Source organism: Triticum urartu, chromosome 7 (assembly GCF_003073215.2).
Source record: "Triticum urartu cultivar G1812 chromosome 7, Tu2.1, whole genome shotgun sequence".
Lineage (NCBI taxonomy): Eukaryota > Viridiplantae > Streptophyta > Magnoliopsida > Poales > Poaceae > Triticum > Triticum urartu.
This window is the reverse complement of record NC_053028.1, coordinates 347175972-347194491: the sequence shown is the minus strand read 5'-3', so window position 1 is coordinate 347194491 and position 18520 is coordinate 347175972.

The window sequence follows — 18520 nt, the reverse complement described above, 5'->3', positions numbered from 1 at the left end:
CGGCTCCCTGGCGCCTGGCGCTAGGCGCGCGGTGGCCTTCGGCCCGGCTGGGCCTTGGCCTGGCCGGCCTGCTCCAGTTTTTTTTTGTTTTTTTTTAAATAGTTTCCGCGCGCAAAAAAAACAAAAAGAGATCTAAACGAACTCCGAAAAATCTAAAGTAAATTTTCCCCGACTCCTAAAAATGAGCCGAACAAAATGAACTTTTCTCCGGACCTAAAATGCAATTTTCGAAAACGTGCATTTTTCCCTATCCAAATAAAATGCAAAATAAAACTCCGGCAAACAAAAATTGATATATTTATTAAATCTTCATTTTCCTGAATTTTGGGAAAGTCATATTATTCCCTCTCTCATATTTTGACACCGGAAAATTTATTGAAGATAAAACAAATAAATCAAACGATCCTCTTTTCAAAATTTGAGAAACTCTCAAATATGAAAATAATGAAATCTCCAACTCTCTCCGGAGGTCCTTGAGTTGCGTGAAATTTCTAGGATCGGCCAAGATGCAAGAAAATATGTTATGCATGATGATCTAGTGTATAACATTCCAAATTGAAAATTTGGGATGTTACAAAGTAGCTTCCATCTTCATTTTCAGATAGCATGGACATGATTGGTGTTGCTTGACATCATGGTACTGCAGGAGCTTTACATACTCTAGAATAGTGGGGTCATAATTCTTGTGTGAGTGCAAGAATACCAGCATGTCATCAGTTTCCATGAGCTGGTGATTATGATTGTAGTCAATGTCCACTGCCACGCATGTGCCATCCTCCTGCACCTTCACCCTCATTCTTGCATTGCAGCCCGTCCTCTACGATGTTTTGTTTCTCTTCCTATTGGCCTCTGAAACAGAAGATGTGTGTATCCCTTGGAAGGCGCAAACAAAATACTTGTGGTTATCATTTCCACCCGTCTTCCTGATTCCAAAACCAGCGTGCCTGGCGTATCTGTTACAAAATTCCCTTGCTTTCTCTACATCTTTGAATCGCATCTTTAGTCTTGGCATTAGATAACCCGGTAGATCGGCGTCTGCAGAAAAAGAAAAAAAATAATCCAAACAGCACGTTAAAATGCAGTTTTATGAACTTGTTATTCTGGAGGGAGCAGAAAATGTGCAGATAATACAAGATGCGTATATAAATATTGTTTTGTTTCACTTACGTGTGTGTATGATCGCAACTCCGCCGGTGTCGGCTGTTGTCCCTCTGGGATGGGGCATGGCGGAGTAATCATAGCAGGATGCAGCAGTGGATCACAAGGAGGAAGGAGGGCTGAAGATGGCCTCTCTCTTGTTTGCGTCCTTTTTGCTTGATGTGGTTGTGGAGGTATTGCGATCCTGGTCTTGGTTTGCTCTTTTGTTTTGTGAAGCAATCCATCTACCTTATGCCCTGTAGAATTCTGACTTGTAGCAGCAGCAGCAGGATCAAACGGTGGTAGTGTGCAGATCACTCTCCTCCGCGTGTGTGTTGCTGTTGGATTTGTCCTAGGATCCGGTTTAGTTGCTTCGCTTTGGCATTGATGAGGCACACCAGGATAACCTCCAGAGTTACACGCAGGACTTGAGCTAACCCCCTCCTCCATCGGCGTGCTTGGGAGTCTGCTGGTGGATACAAAGAATCCGCGGGGGATTTCCGGCGTCACCCAATTAGGTGGAGGCGCGAAGCTGTGCTGATAGGGCTGTGACCTAGCATCTTGGAAGTATCCGTGTGTTTCGGGTGTCATCCATTTTTGGTCTGGAGCAGGTTGGTATTGGTGTTGGTGCGTTTGAGGTGTGACCCATTGAGGGGGTGGTGCAACGCGTATAGGCTTTGGATTGTGTACTTGCTGCTGGGAACTTCTAAGCTTCTTCATGCGTCTCTCGTCTTGCTGACATAAAAGAAAAAAATGTCTATTAGCACACAAGTTATATCTGCATATACCTTTGTAACTGAACTTAGCATTATTCACAGCCTGAACTTCTCTGTATAAAAGTGGTGAGAGCCATCACACTATGCACTGAGATGAGCATCTGTCAATGCCTTTGTACCTGAACTAAGCACCCTTCACAGAATGAACTTCACATCATGTTTTTTAATTCTACAATATTTTGATTACTTATATGTACCTGAACTGAGCACTCTCCACAACCTGAACTTATTGTTTTGCAAAGGGGTAATACTGTCTATAGTTAAAAAACCTGAACCTTCATGAGTTTTTGAATGGGTGGACTGCTAGTGCATACCAACCTGACCTTCATGTCATATCACATGCATGTTCTATTTTCCTTTTTTTTCACAGAACCAGACACATACCAACCTAAACTCTAGCACACTTACTAGTTGAACTTCACATGGCTTTTTGCACATGTGAATGTGAATGCAGGAAGATTTTATAGTGTTTGTAGCCTGGACTGAGGCTCACATACTACCTGAACTTCACATGCCTGTAAGCAGGCAGGCAGATTTTACAATACTGTTTTGTAGCCTGGACTGAGGCTCATACACTACTAGAACTTCACATGGTTGTAAGTAGGCAGGCAGATTTTAAAAAAGTTGTTGTAGCCTAGACTAATGCTCACACACCACCTGAACTTCACATAGCTGTAAGCAAATAACAAACCGAAGGAAGGAAGAAGTTCAACCATACCCTGGCTAGAAGGTCGGCCAACCTTTTTCCAGCAGCTGATAGGCCAGCTTGAGAACAATTCGTCGTGGAGGTATGAGAGGAATTCGATGGCAATCCATGTCTTGCAGGGGGCGCGAAGTTCATCTGCACGAAGCAAGAAGGTCAGAGAAGGCAAGAATGAGGAAGAAGGCAAGATCAGGGAGGAAATTCATATACCGTTCTTGGATTTGAAGGCGCCGCCGATGCGGCCTCCACTTCCGAGATGCTTCCTTGGGTGCGCTGTTCGCTGTAGGTTGCGCCTTGGCCGTCACGAGCACTGCCAAGCCGTCTGGCGGCGACGATGGACTGAGGATGAGGCTTCCGAAAGTCCATGGCGGCCATTCGTCGCAGAAATCCGGCGGCTTCGCCGGCTCCACCGGCTCCAGGCGACGCGGGCTCCCTCGCGTCGGCGTCCGCCGTCGCTCGCTCGCCCGTGCCGATGGTCGGGCAGGAGGTGGAGTCGGAGGGGGCGGAGCTCGATCCAGTCGGCCAGGATCTGGAGAAGGAAGGGGGCGCTGGATCCGGCGGATTTTCAGCGGCGAATCACGGCGGAGATCGAGGGGAGGAGCGGCGAGGAGGGGGTTGGGGAGGGGCGGCTCGATTGAGATCGGGGGTCCAGGTGGGATTCTGTCAGGATCGGGGTCCAGGTGGGATTCTGTCGGGCTGGGCTGGCAGTTCAGGGAAGTTCGGGAACCTGTCTTCGGGCTCTATATAGGGCTGCTGTGATCCAAATAGTTATTCTAATCCTGGGATTAGAATAGTGCCACTCTCTCTCTCTACATATATATATGTATATGTCTATTTTGTGTATGCACTTAAGTAACCATTATAGGTCAACTGATATGTTACCACCACATGCATGGTTCCGGTGATATTCCCGAAGTGGGAAAAGAAAAAGAAAAGGAAAATAATAAAAGAAAAGGAAGAAAGTAGTACAAAATAAAAAGGAAAGTAAATAGAAAAGAAAAGGAAAATAATAAAAGAAAAGAAAACTAAAAACTAGAAAAGTAAAATAATAATAACAAAATGGGAACAGTTAGCAGTACCGCTGAATCTTTAGCTATAGCACTGGATCCTGAAACAACGCTACTACTATGTGCCATTAGCAGTAGCGCTGCTTTACTACCCAGCGCTATAGCTAAGTATTTTAGAATTAAAAAACAGAAATTGGAATAGTTAGCAGTAGCGCTTGTTTAGGACAAGCGCTATAGCTAAGTTAGCTATAGCGGTTGTTTCCAAACCAGCGCTACCGCTATTTTGAGTTAACCCCCCTGCCACGCGGGCTCAAAATTTCACCAAGTCTCATCCCCCCCCCATCTCCACCTCGCCCCTGCGACCGCCGTTGAACCCTCGACCTTTCCGCCACCGGCTGTCACCCCTGCGCCCGCCCTCGATCTCGCAGGTCGTCGCCCCTATGCCCGCCCTCGACCTCATCTGCCATCTCCCCTATGCCCGCCCTCGACCCCTCGTTCTAGCCTCCGCCGCCCTCGACCTTGATGATGCCGCCCTCTCCACTGCCCCATAAGCCTCTCCCTCTCCTCTCCCCTGCCCTCCTCTCTCTCTATCTCTGCTCTCTAATTTGAATTTAGCCTAGCTAAGTGTTGGATGTATGAACCCTAGCTAGGAGATGTAGCAGAGAGAGAGAGATTTAGTTTAGAGCAATTTAGTTTAGGAAATTTAGGAAATTTATTTTAGTGCAATTTAGTTTAGGGCAATTTAGTTTAGGGAAATTTATTTTAGGGTATATAAAATACCTATAAATAAAAAACAGTAGCAAATTGTTTTTTGTAGGTATAAAAAATAGTAGCTAAAATTTATAAAAAACAGTAGCTAATTAGTTTTTGTAGGTATATAAATTAGCTATAAAAACAGTAGAAAAAATTTATAAAAAACTATAGCTAATTAGGGCAGTAGAAAATATAGTTAGAGCAATTTTTTTAGAAAATGAGCAAATTTAGCTAGGGCGAATTTGTTTAGGGAAGTAGCTAATGCAATAGCTAATTAATTAGGGTCAGTAGGAGAGAGAGAGAGAGAGATCATTTAGGAAAAAACTGTAGCAAATAAAAACCAGTAGCAAATAAAACCCTAGATGATGTTTTAGGAGCATATAGCCTATACAATGTTGTTGTTTTTAACACTTGGTTAGTTTGCAAAGTCCTGGAAATTTGTCATATAATGTTGCCATGTTCTCTTCAGATAGCATCAAATCTGTTATATGAACTTTTGTGCCAATTGTCGAAAAATATCTGAGTGGCCTATGTTTTGCCAGAATGTTGATTCATTTCCATTCTGGCAAATTTCAGGCGCTCCATATGTCCATTTCTTAGCAAAGTTCATGCCGAAAATTTCCGTGATTTTCGTCATGACTTGTGCTAGAAACTAGGACATATGGAGTGCCCGAGATTTGCCGGAAGGGGAATGAATCAACATTCCCACCAAATATAGGCCCCTTTTTCTCTTCATTATATCTTTTATTTACAATTGTTGAATAGGAAACATGTCTACCGATGCCGAAGTCGTGGGTAGTTCTGCTCGCCTCGAAGACACCATCGAGGCAGCAAATCACTATTTCGATTACCTGGACGAACACCAGATGGGGTTGCATGGTGGAGGCAGTGGAACCAATCCCGACACCGATGCCGACACTGGCACCGGCACCGAGACCGCCCCCGAGACTGGCAACAATGCTGTCATAGCCGGTAAAGCGATGAAGAAGAAGAGGACATGAAGACGAAGCGAGCTTGGCATCGGACAAATTTTGGTCACGGAGATGCACCCCAAGAAGTTAGAGCCAACAGCGCCGGAGGAAGCACGCTCGTGCTGGGGCAATCAACTTGGATGCATCCTCGGGGAAACCGCCAACATCAACGATTAGAGGTTGAGGCTCATACCGCATATGGAGAACATGCTCCTAAAGAAGTTGCACAATAGGTTCTTGTTCCCCGGCTGGGATGAAGTCAAATATAAAGATCCGTGGGAAGACATCGCCATGACAAAGATAAACGACAAGGCAATGGTGACGTTCACCAACGACTTGTCCGCCTGGAAAGTTCGGATGAAAAAAGCAATTGCGAAGAATGAATCGTGGTCCAAGATTCATGCTGATAATAAATTAATAACGGAAGAGGACTTTGCAAAATTCAAGGAGAATTGCGGTAAAGAAAGTGTCAAGGCAAAGTCGGAGAAAATGAAGGCGCTCTAGGCTAGGAACACGCCCCAGCGCCTGGGAAGCCATGGTTACGAGGGGAAGAGGCACGTATGGGCCAAGGAGGACGCTGAACGTGAAAGTCACGTAATCCCAAACCCCTTGGAGGAGTTCACCGACCCGCTGGAGCATGACTGGATCAGGGCCCGGTACAAGTGGGACAAACTCAAAAAGATCTTTTACACTGACCCAAACACGAGGGAGTTCATGAGACTTCTGGTAATTGTTATATTACCACATTATCATATTAGCTTCCAATCTATTCGACTACAAGTTTTTTCACATTAGTAAACCATCCACATTCCTTTTGTAGAAAGAGCAACACCAAAAGGCAGCCGAAAGCGACGAGTCGTCACAGTCATCGGTGAGGCCCAAGTGGGACACCCCATTCAACCAGGCCCTGAACATACTGAAAATGGTCCCGGTGGACAAGTCACCGTCCTATGGACGTGTGCACGGTGTCGGAGATGGCGCCTCGTGGAAGACGTGCTACCACAAGGAGCTAGAGGAAAGAAGGAAGAGACGGTCGGTCATCACTCAGCAGAGCATCAACGAGAAGGTCGTGATTGCGGTCAATAAGACCAAAGGAGTTACTCGGGGCCGTTAGTGCAGCGTTCACTGACGCGGTGGTCAGCTTAATTTCGGCACTTTTCGATTTCACGAAGAACAATCGAAATGCATGGCCGGAGGACTTTCCCATTCCCAGCTTTTTCGGGAGCAATTCGGCGAACACCACAGCACTAGCACCTACTCAAGCAACCACAACAGGTCCCGTTCCTGTTCATAGCAGCCCGACCTCCGTCTCTTGCATGCTCGATGGGCCTTCATCGCTGGCTGAGCTCGACGCCCTCACGGTAATTGCATGTCATACCCTTTTCACCAGCATGTCTATAGTCTTCTGTTTCAGTTGCCTTTCGGATGTTTGACATCGCAGACATGTCTCCTTTGTAGGACGACGAGACCTCGTGCACCCTACTCTACGACATCAAGGGACAAAAGGTGGTCGTGGGAAAGGCAACGATCGTGAAGCCGAAGGACCGCATGTTCCACAACCGAGAGATGCCCGATGGCGTCTTCAAGGTTAACATGGCCAGTGTCTTAGAGGGCTTCGAGGATTTGCCTCCTCCGGTACCAGTCGATGACGACGAGACCCCTAAGATGATTGGCGCATGCAAGAGCTGGTTCTTGCCTTGGCCGAAGTCTATTCTTCATCTCGAGGCGCCTCTGAATTCCCGGGTGGTAGACAGAATACCTGTCGAAGGTGCGAAGCGCTTCCATGTCGCCGGCGAGCCGATCCTACCTGCCAAAGTGCTAGAGCACCTAGTGAACAATGATCTAAGGAGACTGCATGAAGATGTGCTGGCCAGAGAGAAAAGCCTTCTGATGGTGGAAAATCCAGGATACCCGCTTTACGCGGCTGAGATGCCAGGTGGGAAGTTGTATGTCAAGAGATGGCCCACGAATAAGTTCATCCTGCGATTTGACTACATCTACAACATGTTCCACATGACCAAGCTGGATTTCCAGTTCATCTGCACGTATGCGCTGTATCTGAACTACTTCATCAGGGTCGAGAACATACAATATATCTGCGTCATGGACCCGTTCTATATGCATGAGAGCTTCTTGGCAGTTTGCAAAGAGCACCATGACTATGCGAGCAAGTACCTCGGTGACTTCATGATCGCTAATAAGGACAAGGAAGTGATTCTCATGCCTTATCATCCCATGTAAGTCATCCGCACATATCCTTTCGTAAGTGTTAATCATTCCTTTGCAAGCATGGAGGCTAATTTGAGGTGTACTTAATTTGCGCAGCGGGGGAGGGGCGTCGTCCTCATCGTTCTGTACCCGGAATACTCCCATGCTATGTACTTGGACTCATCGAAGAACCTCTGGAAAAAGGATTACAAGCACATAAAGAGTGTTCTCGATAGTGCCATGTTAACCTTCAGCCTGTCTGGTGGATATATCAAGGTGAAAAGGTACAGGGGTCGTGAGCTAGCTTTCGGTCATACGACCGACTTCTGCTGCATCCAGCAACCGCACACCAGTATGGATGATGGATTCTACCTCATGCATCACCTGCTTGAGTACAAAAGGGATAATCAACGCCTTCGCATGTCACCTACTACCAACGATGCCGAGATTGTTAGCTGGGCCACAAACATAGGAAAGACACCGGATCATCGAATCAGAGCTGATTTTTATCATGTATAGTGTGAACTTGCCCAAGTGATCATAAAGCAGGTCCTCGAACCAATAGGGATGTTCTACCATGGACCAATCACGCGGGAAGATGTCCGAGCACTGCTACTCGCTCAGCGTCTGGACCTGAAGCCTTTCAAGAAGAACGGGTGCTTCCTCCCTGACTATGAAGATTGGACCACCGACATGGAGGACTGATTGTTGATGACAATGTGTTACTAATGTCTTTTTTATGGCAAAACTTTGAATTTATGCACGATGAAACTATGTGATGTAACTAAAACATGGTCCTGAACTACCGTAGATTGCTCTAGTTAATTATTTTGGGTATGAGGAACTTCTACATTTATGTTTACTATTGGTTGCTTGTATTTTGCTAATTATGCCTCTTTGTTTTCTTAAGTACATTATGTTGCATATTATCGTTCAATTCATCAACTCACGATGCAGGTACATAGATCAGAGATGGCGAAGGGCTACTAGGCCATTTACGTTGGGATGGTTCTAGGAGTCTACGACCACTGGCCAGCCGCTCAGTGTTGGGGAACACAGTAATATCAAAAAAATTCCTACGCACACGCAAGATCATGGTGATGCATAGCAATGAGAGGGGAGAGTGTCGTCCACTTACCCTCGTAGGCCGTAAGCGGAAGTGTTATGACAACGTGGATGATGTAGTTGTACATCTTCACGATCGACCGATCCTAGTACCGAACGTACGGCACCTCCGCGATCTGCACACGTTAAGCTCGTTGACGTCCCACGAAATCACGATCCAGTAGAGCTTCGAGGGAGAGTTCCGTTAGCACGACGGCGTGATGACGGTGTTCATGAAGCTACCGACGCAGGGCTTCTCCTAAGCACTGCTACGATATGACCGAGGTGGATTATGGTGAAGGGGGGCACCGCACACGGCTAGAAGATCAATGATCAACTTGTGTGTCTATGGGGTGCCCCCCTCCCCCGTATATAAAGGAGTGGAGGAGGGGAGAGGCCGGCCCTCCTAGGAGCGCCCCAAAGGGAGTCCTACTCCCACCGGGAGTAGGACTCCAACCCTTCCAAGAGTAGGAGTAGGAGAGAGGGAAGGAGGAGAGGGGGGAGGAAAGGGGGCCCCCTCCTTGTCCAATTCGGACTAGAGGGGGAGGGGGCGTGCGGCCTACCCTGGCCGCCCCTCCTCTTCTCCACTAAGGCCCAACATGCCCATTACACTCCCCAGGGGTTCCGGTAACCCCCCGATACTCCGGTATTTGTCCGAACTTGCCCGGAACCTTTCCGAAGTTCAAACAAAGTCATCCAATATATAGATGTTTATGTCTCGACCATTTCGATACTCCTCGTCATGTCCGTGATCATATCCGGGACTCCCAACTACCTTCGGTACATCAAAACACATAAACTCATATTACCGACCGTCACCGAACGTTAAGCGTGCGAACCCTACGGGTTCGAGAACTATGTAGACATGACCGACACTCGTCTCCGGTCAATAACCAATAGCGGAACCTGGATGCTCATATTGTCTCCTACATATTCTACGAAGATCTTTATCGGTCAAACCGCATAACAACATACATTGTTCCCTTTGTCATCGGTATGGTACTTTCCCGAGATTCGATCGTTGGTATCTCAATACCTAGTTCAATCTCGTTACTGGCAAGTATCTTTACTCATTTTGTAATGCATCATCCCGCAACTAACTCATTACTTACATTTCTTGCAAGGCTTATAGTGATGTGCATTACCGAGAGGGCCCAGAGATACCTCTCCGACAATCGGAGTGACAAATCCTAATCTCAATCTATGCCAACTCAACAAGTACATCGGAGACACCTGTAGAGAACCTTTATAATCACCCAGTTACGTTGTGACGTTTGGTAGCACACAAAGTGTTCCTCTGGTACTCGGGAATTGCATAATCTCATAGTCATAGGAACATGTATAAGTCATGAAGAAAGCAATAGCAACAAACTAAACGATTATCGTGCTAAGCTAATGGATGGATCAAGTCAATCACATCATTCTCTAGTGATGTGATCCCGTTAATCAAATGACAACTCATGTCTATGGTTAGGAAACGTAACCATCATTGATTCAACGAGCTAGTCAAGTAGAGGCAAACTAGTGACACTCTGTTTATCTATGTATTCACACATGTACTAAGTTTCCGGTTAATACAATTCTAGCATGAATAATAAACATTTATCATGATATAAGGAAATATAAATAACAACTTTATTATAGCCTCTAGGGCATATTTCCTTCTGTCTCCCACTTGCACTAGAGTCAATAATACAGATTACATTGTAATGATTCTAACACCCATGGAGTCTTGGTGTTGATCATGTTTTGCTCGTGAGAGAGGCTTAGTCAACGGGTCTGCAACATTCAGATCCGTATGTATCTTGCAAATCTCTATGTCTCCCTCCTTGACTTGATCGCGGTTGGAATTGAAGCATCTCTTGATGTGCTTGGTTCTTTTGTGAAATCTGGATTCCTTTGCCAAGGCAATTGCACCAGTATTGTCACAAAAGATTTTCATTGGACCCGATGCACTAGATATGACACCTAGATCAGATATGAACTCCTTCATCTAGACTCCTTCATTTGTTGCTTCCGAAGTAGCTATGTACTCCGCTTCACATGTAGATCCCGCCACGACGCTTTGCTTAAAACTGCACCAATGACAGCTCCACCATTCAATATAAACATGTATCCGGTTTGTGACTTAGAGTCATCCGGATCAGTGTCAAAGCTTGCATCGACGTAACCATTTACGACGAGCTCTTTGTCACCTCCATAAATGAGAAACATATCCTTAGTCCTTTTCAGGTATTTCAGGATGTTCTTGACCACTGTCCAGTGATCCACTCCTGGATTACTTTGGTACCTCTGTCGGTGTACAAAAAGAGGGGTACGCTTTTTGTACCCCTATAACTGTGCACTGGCAGTCTGAGCCACGGGCACCACCACACTAAGAAAGGAAATGGAGGTGAGCCAAGGTAAGGCCGAAGCTCAAGAGAAGCATAACGACGCCAAGACCAAGACCACAAAGAGCAAAGGGGACGAAGCGGACCCCCCCTCCCGGCAAGATCCTTGCCGGGAGGCGGTTTTAGCAAACCCAGCAAGACCCTTGCCGTGGCAGCTCGCCCCACACCTACGGAGTGAGTCACCCTCGAGTCCACTGCCCCCATGGGGCAAGGATTCGGGAGACATCCCCGTGGTGGCATGCAGATCTTTGTGAGGACATTCAAGATCAGATACACCCTTTAGAAGATGATGATCCTTGGCGGGATCCCAGCCAAGGAGGACCACAAGGCCCCCGGCAAGAGCCTTGCCGGGGATGATAACAGGTGCCACGGCAAGACCCTTGCCGGGGCCCCGGCAAGGCCCTTGCCAAGAACACCCGTAGGGCCACCATCAGGCCCACGCCAGTCAAACCTCCACCGCCGTTCGCATGCAGCTGCCGACCCAACCAGCTGGGCAGGCACCTGTGTGGCGGCATGCGGATCTTCATGGAGACCCACCACTGCGCCACATCAGCTGCCTGCCTGCCTACATGGCACCGCGGGCGCCGCTGGCCAGGGCGCGTGTCGACACGAGAGGGAGCGGCGACAGACGAGACAGGGCTCTCCCCCGTCCCCGATAAAGCAAGGACACCTAGGCAAGACGCATTAAATGCGCCTTGTCATGTAATGCGAGGGATAACCTCACATCACTGTACCCTTTCCACCTCCTGTGTGCCACTATGGCAACCCCTTCCCTATAAAAGGAGGCCCGAGGCGACCAGGAGGAGGATTCGGCTTTTTGGAGCTCCTCACGCCCATAGCTAGCTCAAGAACACAGATATACAATCCACCAAAGCAGGAGTAGGGTTTTACGCATCCTCGCGGCCCAAACCTGGATAAACGAACCGTGTGCTATCTGTTTGATCCGCTCTTCTCACGACCCCGCGCCCCGCAACCGTAGTAGGGATTCTTGTGATCCCATAGGTGTCATTCCCACCGACATCTTCGGCGCGCCAGGTAGGGGGCGCAGTTGTGAGGATCGGCTTTAGCAGTTAGTTCGATGCTTCTTCATCGTCATGGCGCCCAAGAAGAAGACGACGGTGGCGGTTGGCCCGTCGGAAGCCGGACATCCCATCCCGACGCGGGCGAGCAGCGGACCGGTCGCAGAAAGGACCCGGGGCGCCATTTGCGAACACCAACACCGTCCCAGCAGCCGGAGTTTGGGAAGCGGCGATGTTCGTGCGCCTGGTAACAGGCCGCACGCCGCCAAATCCAAAGACGGAGCCAGGCCCTCCGCGGGTGGCGCGGGGCCTTCCAAGATCGCTGCCACCCCGCCCGAAGGCGATGCGAGGGCCTCCAAGACTCCCACGTCGGCGCCGACGGCGCGCTCCTCTCAAGCGGCGCGCGACGAACGGCGTAATCACGCCGAAGACCCCGGGCGTCACCACGGGAAGAGCCCCGAGCGCCACTCCCGGGAGGTAGAAGACCTGCCCGCTCACCGAGGCGCTAGTGAAGATGGCATGCGACCACGGGTCGTGATAGAGCTCCTTCTGACATGGTCAGAAGTCGAAGCGCGTCGCGATCCGTGCAGGTTTCGGTGCCACCAATGCCAGCAGAAGCCCTGGCGCACGCAGTTGCTCCTCGATTTTCCTCCCACTATGGGGAAACTCGACGAATGGAGAGCCACTATCCGAAGCCTTGTTGTAGTGGCCAACAGAGACGAACCGAGTCCGGTGGAGCCCCCGGGTCGACGCTCCGACAGAGTCCTACGCACCAGTGGCAGGAAAGCCGGCGGCGCCGCGACCATGGTGCACTCGCCTCGTCCTCCCCTGGTACCGCGAACGCCAGCCCGTCGCGACGTTACAGGCGACAAAATCTCCATAGCGTCGTCCGACCCGCGGACCCACTGTGACGAGCGCCAAGTCCTTCGGGAACGAGAACATGAAGACGCTCGAACCACTATCGAGCGCCGGCGCGGAGCGCGCCACCAGTCAGACAGGCGAGCAGGGCCTGCTGTGAACCACCCGGCACCGGAGAGCCCTGGAGGCCTACCTTATGAGGTAGGCTGTCCGGCTTTTACCCGTGAGCTGCGGCAGTTCCAGTGGCCCACTCACTGCACCTTCAAACCTGACGTGGGCGAAAAGTACAGCGGCAAGACCCACCCGTCCGAGTTCCTCAGCATCTACACCATTGCGATGCAAGCTGCCGGAGCCCACGACGATAAGGTGCTTGCGAATTACTTTCCGTTGGCTCTTAAACCCAATGCCATGTCATGGTTGATGCACTTGCCGGTAGACTCTATTTCCTCCTGGTCGAATTTGTGCCATGAGTTTGTGGGCGCCTTTACTGGAGGCCACCAAGACCATGGCCAAGCGAGCGACCTGCACGTCATTCCCCAGAAGGGAGGCGAGAGTCTCCGCAAGTATATACAGAGGTTCAGCCGGATACAGTACAATATCCCTGACGTTCACCCTGCCGCCATGATCAGCGTGTTCCATCAGAACGTGCATAGCCGCAAGATGCGCGAAGAGCTGGCAATGAACAAGGTGAAAGATGTAGCAGAACTCTATGTTCTTGCTGACAGATGTGCTCGGGCTGAAGAGGGAAGGAAGTACCCCGGCAAAGACGCCGGCGTGGAAACCGACTCCTCAGATGAAGATACTGCCGCCCCGGCGAAGAAGGGTCGGTGCCACAACAGGAAGCGCAAAGGTAAAGCCGTGCTTGCCGTCGAGGGATCTGATGACACCGGCTCCACCAAGAAAACCAAGGCAGATGACCTCGGCAAGGAAATTGCCGGATGTGTCGCCTGCCGGGCCTTGGCGGTTGCCGAGAAGCCAGGAAACTCCGACAAGTGATACTGCAAGATCCATCACACCAAAGGCCATGCTCTCCAAGACCGCCGACAGGTTGAGCTCCTCGCTGAGAAGCAGAGGGCTGAATATGAGAGGCGGGACAAGGAGAAGGGCCAAGACGGTGCTAAGGGGTCCGGCAAGAAGCGTGACAGCCAGGCGGGCCGTCGCGGCAAGGATAAACAACAGGAGAGGCCCGCCCGGGGCCGTGACAAAAAGCCAGAAGATGACGATCACGAAGAGGACGACGAATCGGCGACCAAGAGTTTCAGAAAGCTACAGAGGCCATGTGCGTCGACGGCGGCACCTCGCTGCATACTTCTCGCCGCCAGCTTAAACAGTGGGCGCGAGAGATTACAGCGGCAGAGCCGTCGTTTGATGCCCAAAGGCCGCTGAAGTGGTCCAGCACACCTATCATTTTTGACACTGAGGATCACCCTGATCGCACTACTGTGGTCGGGTGCTTGCCATTGTTGGTTTCACCAACAATACACAACCTCAAGGTGACAAAGATGCTATTCGATGGCGGGGCCGGTCTGAACTTGATCTCGCCTGCCGTGATCGAGAAACTGCAGATTCCTGATGGAGACCTCGAAGAGACGGGCACGTTTCAGGGGGTCAACCCGGGAAGAAGCCAACCTAAGGGAAAGGTCACGCTGCCCGTGACTTTTGGAAGCAATCTGAACTATAGGATGGAGAGGATCGTGTTTGATGTTGCCAAGATCCCCTTGCCTTACAACGAGATCCTTGGCCGCCCAGCGCTGGCCAAGTTCATGGCGGCGTCACACTACGCCTACAACACCCTGAAGATGCCAGGACCTGTGATGATCATCACCATCCCCTCCAATAAGAAAGATGCGCTGATTTGCGCTGACCAACTATACCAGCAAGCAGTTGCAGCAGCTGCCGCCACTAGGGCACTTGCTCCTGCCGCTGGGACCCCGGGAGGGAAGAAGAAGAAGAAGACCGGTGAGACCTCGGACACCCACTCCGGCAAGCACACCTCTTCGGAGTGTAGCGCTCCCATCGAGGACGTGCTAGAGAGCTCCACCGGTGGAAACAAGAAGCCAGGGCCATACCGCCAGGAACCAAGAAGGTTTCTGTCAATGAGGACGGCACGGGAGGGGCTTTCACCATAAGCTCCACCCTTGACGACAAACAGGAAGACACGCTCGTCACCTTCCTGCAGGCGAATGTCGATGTGTTTGCATGGAAAGCTTCCAACATCCCCGGCATTCCTAGGGAGGTGATTGAGCACCACCTTGTTGTCTGTCCTCATGCGTGGCCCGTCAAGCAGAAGGTCAAAAAGCAAGCTTTGGAACGACAAGAGTTCATCACAGAGGAGATCCGGAAACTAGAAGCAGCGGGTTTGGTAAGAGGAGTGCTCCATCCAACGTGGTTGGCCAATCCGGTCGTAGTGCGCAAGGCTAATGGGAAGTGGAGGTTGTGTATTGATTACACAGATATCAATAAGGCTTGTCCTAAGGACCCCTTCCCATTGCCGCGCATCAACCAGATTGTTTGACTCCACAGCTGGGTGTGATCTGTTGTCATTCCTCGATGCCTACTCCGGCTACCACCAGATCTTCATGACAAGAGAATATGAAGAGAAAACAGCATTGATCACCCCATGTGGTACGTATTGTTTCATGCGGATGCCTTTCGGGCTGAAGAGTGCTGGTTCGACGTTTGCAAGGGCAGTCCAGATTGGTTTTGAACCCCAGCTCCATAGAAATATGGAAGCTTATATGGATGACATAGTGGTCAAAATCAAGGACAGGGCAACCCTCATATCGGATTTGCAAGAAACATTTGCAAACCTGTGCAAGATCAATCTCAAGCTGAACCCTGAGAAGTGCGTCTTTGGCGTCCCGTCCGGCAAGCTTCTCGGGTTCTTTGTATCACAGCGTGGGATAGAGGCCAATCCGGACAAGATCAAAGCTATAGAGTAGATTGAAGCACCCAAGCGAATCAAGGATGTGCGTCGGCTTGCTGGTTGCGTCGCCGCCATGGGCAGATTCATTTCCAAGTCTGCCGAGCGCGCCCTTCCCTTTTTCAAGATCCTGAAAAAGGCGGGCCCGATGGAGTGGATGCCAGAAGCCGAAGCAGCATTGCAAGATTTGAAGAAGTACCTCTCCTCCGCGCCAATACTAGTTGCGCCTAGGCCACAGGAGCCGTTGCTGCTATACCTGGCGGCAACGAACCAGGTGGTCAGCGCCGCACTAGTGGCGCAGAGAGAGGTTGACGACGAGGTAATGGCAGCGATAGAGCCCGACACCACCAATGCAGAGATGACACAGCCAGTTGAAGTGCCGCTGAAGAAGAAAATGATGCAGCACCCGGTCTACTTTGTTAGTTCCCTCCTGCAGGGAGCTAGATCAAGGTACTCCGGCATGCAGAAACTGCTCTTCGGCCTTCTTATGTCCTCGAGGAAGCTGCGTCACTACTTCCAGGCACACGAGATCATTGTCGTCACTCGCCTCCCTCTGCAACGAATATTGCACAATCCAGATGCAACGGGAAGAATTGTGGAATGGGCACTGGAGCTGTCCAGCTTTGGCCTCAAGTTTGAAAGTACTTCGACGATTCAGAGCTGAGTCCTGGCGGAGTTCATTGCAGAGTGGACCGCAATGCCTGACGAAGAAGCCCAAGAGACTGCTCTCCCTGGCAAGGAGGCAAGTTGCAGTTGGATCATGTACTTTGATGGAGCTTTCTCCTTACACGGCGTCGGGGCTGGCGTACTGCTTGTCGCGCCCACCGGAGAGCACCTCAAGTACGTGATCCAGATGCACTTCCCCAGGGAAGTGTCAACAAACAATACGGCAGAGTACGAAGGGCTGGTTGCCGGTCTTAGGATCGCGGCGGACCTCGGAATCAAGAAGCTCATCGTCAGGGGTGACTCGCAGCTCGTCGTCAAGCAAGTCAACAAGGACTACCAGAGCCCGTTGATGAAGGCCTACGTCGATGAAGTGAGAAAGCTGGAAGAGCATTTCGACGGTATACAGGCTGAATACGTTCCCCGAGCGGAGAACGATATCGCCGATTACCTGTCAAAACGCGCTGCCCTCAAGCTACCTGTCGAACCAGGTACCTTAGTGCTCCAGCTAACTCAACCATCCATTGATCCATCAACAGAGTAGAACAAGAGGAGGAAATCAGTACCCGGCAAGTACTTTCCCGCAGAGCTCCCCGGAGCCGCCGGCAAGGATGTTGCCGGGGACACTGAACCCGCCACGGGACGGCTAGCTCCGGCGGAGCGTCAAGCTCTTGCCGTCGAGACAGCCATTCCCATAGCAGAGGAAATGCCTTTAGTCCTTGCCGTCGAGCCCCAGGCTCCAGCGTGGGCATAGCATACCATCCAATTCATCCAAGCAGGGGAACTTCCTGAAGAGCAGGAAGAAGCGGAAAAAGTAGCCCGTCGCTCTACCATGTACCAGTTCGTCGATGACGTCCTGTACAGAAAGAGGCCGAACGGTGTGAAATTGAAGTGTATCCCTCGGGAGGAAGGACTGGAGCTGTTGGCGGAGATACATGGAGGCATATGTGGATCCCACATCGGGTCAAGGGCCCTTGCCGGCAAAGCATTTCGGCAAGGCTTCTTCTTGCCCACCGCCCTCCAGGATGCGACGACACTAGTCACCAGGTGTGAAGCGTGTCAGTTCCATTCAAAGAAGCTTCATCAGCCAGCTCAAGCCCTTCAAACCATTCCTCTCTCCTGGCCCTTCTCGGTCTGGGGGCTCGACATACTGGGCCCTTTCCCCCGTGCTGTCGGAGGCTTTGAGTACTTGTATGTTGCAATCGACAAGTTCACAAAGTGGCCGGAGGTGGAGGCAGTGAGGAAGGTCATAGCTCAGTCAGCCGTCAAGTTCTTCAAGGGACTAGTGTGCCGTTTTGGTGTACCCAACAGGGTCATCACTGACAACGGCACACAGTTCACAAGCCGCACCTTCATGCAATATATCCAAGACCTCGGCAGCAAAGTCTGTTTCGCTTCCGTTGCTCACCCACGAAGCAATGGTCAAGCTGAGAGGGCAAACGCTGAAGTACTGCGAGGCTTAAGGACCAAGTCCTTTGACAGGCTGCACAAGAGTGGAAGGCGCTGGATTGATGAGTTGGCGACGGTTCTTTGGTCGATCAGGACGATGCCAAATCGAGCCACCGGCCAGACACCCTTTTCCCTAGTATACGGGGCATAAGCAGTTCTCCCCACTAAACTCATATATGGGTCACCTCGAGTGCTCTCTTATGATGAGCTTGAGCAAGAGCAACTGCGGCAAGATGACGCAATGCTCCTTGAGGAAGATCATCTTTGGGCGGCTGTGAGAGCAGCACGCTACCAACAAGCCTTGCGCCGCTACCATAGCCGCAAGGCTCATGCCCGAAGCCTTGAGGAAGGCGACCTTGTCCTTCGGCGCGTTCAATCGGCCAAGAATTCCAACAAGTTGACGCCAAAGTGGGAAGGCCCTTATCGGGTAATACGAGTCACCAGGCCTGGCACAGTCCGCCTGGAGACCGAAGATGCCATTCCGATGAGTAACTCCTGGAACATTGAGCATCTTCGCAAGTTTTACCCGTAAGGCGTGGCTTGCCGGGCCCCCCAGCAA